The 2,500-nt window shown below is 36.7% G+C and overlaps 10 pseudogenes; all 10 read left to right on the top strand.

Annotated features, from left to right (window-relative positions):
• LOC148465591 (5S ribosomal RNA) overlaps positions 1–58 on the top strand; it is a 119-nt pseudogene extending 61 nt beyond the window's left edge.
• Positions 59–174: 116 nt separating this feature from the next.
• LOC148465590 (5S ribosomal RNA) lies at positions 175–293 on the top strand (annotated as a pseudogene).
• Positions 294–409: 116 nt separating this feature from the next.
• Positions 410–528, top strand: LOC148465589 (5S ribosomal RNA; annotated as a pseudogene).
• A 352-nt stretch (positions 529–880) lies between these two features.
• LOC148465588 (5S ribosomal RNA) lies at positions 881–999 on the top strand (annotated as a pseudogene).
• A 116-nt stretch (positions 1,000–1,115) lies between these two features.
• LOC148465587 (5S ribosomal RNA) lies at positions 1,116–1,234 on the top strand (annotated as a pseudogene).
• A 116-nt stretch (positions 1,235–1,350) lies between these two features.
• On the top strand, positions 1,351–1,469 carry LOC148465586 (5S ribosomal RNA; annotated as a pseudogene).
• A 116-nt stretch (positions 1,470–1,585) lies between these two features.
• Positions 1,586–1,704, top strand: LOC148465585 (5S ribosomal RNA; annotated as a pseudogene).
• A 116-nt stretch (positions 1,705–1,820) lies between these two features.
• On the top strand, positions 1,821–1,939 carry LOC148465584 (5S ribosomal RNA; annotated as a pseudogene).
• A 116-nt stretch (positions 1,940–2,055) lies between these two features.
• LOC148465583 (5S ribosomal RNA) lies at positions 2,056–2,174 on the top strand (annotated as a pseudogene).
• A 116-nt stretch (positions 2,175–2,290) lies between these two features.
• Positions 2,291–2,409, top strand: LOC148465582 (5S ribosomal RNA; annotated as a pseudogene).
• Positions 2,410–2,500: the final 91 nt, after the last annotated feature.

Here is a 2,500-nt window from a genome sequence, read left to right as displayed (position 1 = left end):
TTGGGCCTGGTTAGTACTTGGATGGGAGAACACCTAGGAATACCAGGTGCTGTAGGTAATTTTATACTGCCATAACATTCTTTTCTATTACATTTTACATTTAATTTTTTCAACTTATCATTGAATTTACTTGAGTTAAGAAGTAATAGAGGTCTAAAGTTAATATTTTTGAGCACTTACATCCAAACCACTCTGGACATGCCCAATCTCGTCTGATCTTGGAAGCTATGTAGTGTTGGGCCTGGTAAGTACTTGGATGGGAGACCACCTGGGAATACCAGATGCTGTAGGTAATTTTATACTGCCATAACATTCTTTTCTATTACATTTTACATTTAATTTTTTCAACTTATCAATGAATTTCCTTGAGTTAAGAAGTAATAGAGGTCTAAAGTTAATGCTTTTGAGCACCTACAGCCAGTCCACACTGGACATAACCAATCTCGTCTGATCTTGGTAGCTATGCAGTGTTGGGCCTGGTAAGTACTTGGATGGGAGACCACCTGGGAATACCAGGTGCTGTAGGTAGTTTTATGCAGCCATAATATTCTTTTCTATTACATTTTACATTTAATTTTTTCAACTTATCAATGAATTTACTTGAGTAAAGAAGTAAAAGAGGTCTAAAGTTAATGTTTTTGAACACATACAGCCAAACCACTCTGGACATGCCCAATCTCGTCTGATCTTGGAAGCTATGCAGTGTTTAGGCCTGGTTAATACTTGGATGGGAAACCACCTAGGAATCCCAGGTGCTGTAGGTAATTTTATACTGCCATAACAGTCTTTTCTATTACATTTTACATTTAATTTTTTCAACTTATCAATGAATTTACTTGAGTTAAGAAGTAATAGAGGTCTAAAGTTAATGCTTTTGAGCACCTACAGCCAAACCACACTGGACATGCCCAATCTCGTCTGATCTTGGAAGCTATGCAGTGTTGGGCCTGGTTAGTACTTGGACGGGAGACCACCTGGGAATACCAGGTGCTGTAGGTTATTTTATATAGCCATAACATTCTTTTCTATTACATTTTACATTACATTTTTTCAACTTATCAATGAATTTACTTGAGTTAAGAAGTAAAAGAGGTCTAAAGTTAATGTTTTTGAGTGCCTAAAGCCAAACCACACTGGACATGCCCAATCTCGTCTGATCTTGGAAGCTATGCAGTGTTGGGCCTGGTTAGTACTTGAATGGTAGACAATCTGGGAATACCAGGTGCTGTAGGTAATTTTATACTGCAATAACATTCTTTTCTATTAAATTTTACATTTAATTTTTTCAACTTATCAATGAATTTACTTGAGTTAAGAAGTAAAAGATGTCTAAAGTTAATGTTTTTGAGCACCTACAGTCAAACCACACTGGACATGCCCAATCTCATCTGATCTTGGAAGCTATGCAGTGTTGGGCCTGGTTAGTACTTGGATGGGAGACCTCCTAGGAATCACAGGTGCTGTAGGTAATTTTATACTGCCATAACAGTCTTTTCTATTACTTTTTACATTTAATTTTTTCAACTTATCAATGAATTTACTTGAGTTAAGACGTAATAGAGGTCTAAAGTTAATGCTTTTAAGCACCTACAGCAAAACCACACTGGACATGCCCAATATCGTCTGATCTTGGAAGCTATGCAGTGTTGGGCCTGGTTAGTACTTGGACTGGAGACCACCTGGGAATACCAGGTGCTGTAGGTAATTTTATATAGCCATAACATTCTTTTCTATTACATTTTACATTACATTTTTTCAACTTATCAATGAATTTACTTGAGTTAAGAAGTAAAAGAGGTCTAAAGTTAATGGTTTTGAGCACCTACAGCCAAACCACACTGGACATGCCCAATCTTGTCTGATCTTGGAAGCTATGCAGTGTTGGGCCTGGTTAGTACTTGGACGTGAGACCACCTGGGAATACCAGGTGCTGTAAGTAATTTTATTTAGCCATAACATTCTTTTCTATTACATTTTACATTACATTTTTTCAACTTATCAATGAATTTACTTGAGTTAAAAAGTAAAAGATGTCTAAAGTTAATGTTTTTGAGCACATACAGTCAAACCGCACTGGACATGCCCAATCTCGTCTGATCTTGGAAGCTATGCAGTGTTGGGCCTGGTTAGTACTTGGATGGGAGACCACCTGGGAACACCAGGTGCTGTAGGTAATTTTATACTGCCATAACATTCATTTCTATTACATTTTACATTTAATTTTTTCAAATTATCAATGAATTTATTTGAGTTAAGAAGTAATAGAGGTCTAAAGTTAATGTTTTTGAGTACCTACAGCCCAACCACAGTGGACATGCCCAATCTCGTCTGATCTTGGAAACTATGCAGTGTTGGGCCTGGTTAGCACTTGGATGGGAGACCACCTGGGAATACCAGGAGCTGTAGGTAATTTTCTACTGCCAAAACATTCTTTTCTATTAGATTTTACATTTAATTTTTCAACTTTTCATTGAATTTACTTGAGTTAAGAAGTAAAAGA

The sequence above is a fragment of the Taudactylus pleione genome, unplaced genomic scaffold, assembly GCF_031769625.1.
Source record: "Taudactylus pleione unplaced genomic scaffold, aTauple2 ptg000967l, whole genome shotgun sequence".
Classification (NCBI taxonomy): Eukaryota; Metazoa; Chordata; class Amphibia; order Anura; family Myobatrachidae; genus Taudactylus; species Taudactylus pleione.
The sequence above is the reverse complement of the archived record's forward strand: the minus strand, read 5'-3'. Positions and strand labels throughout refer to the sequence as shown.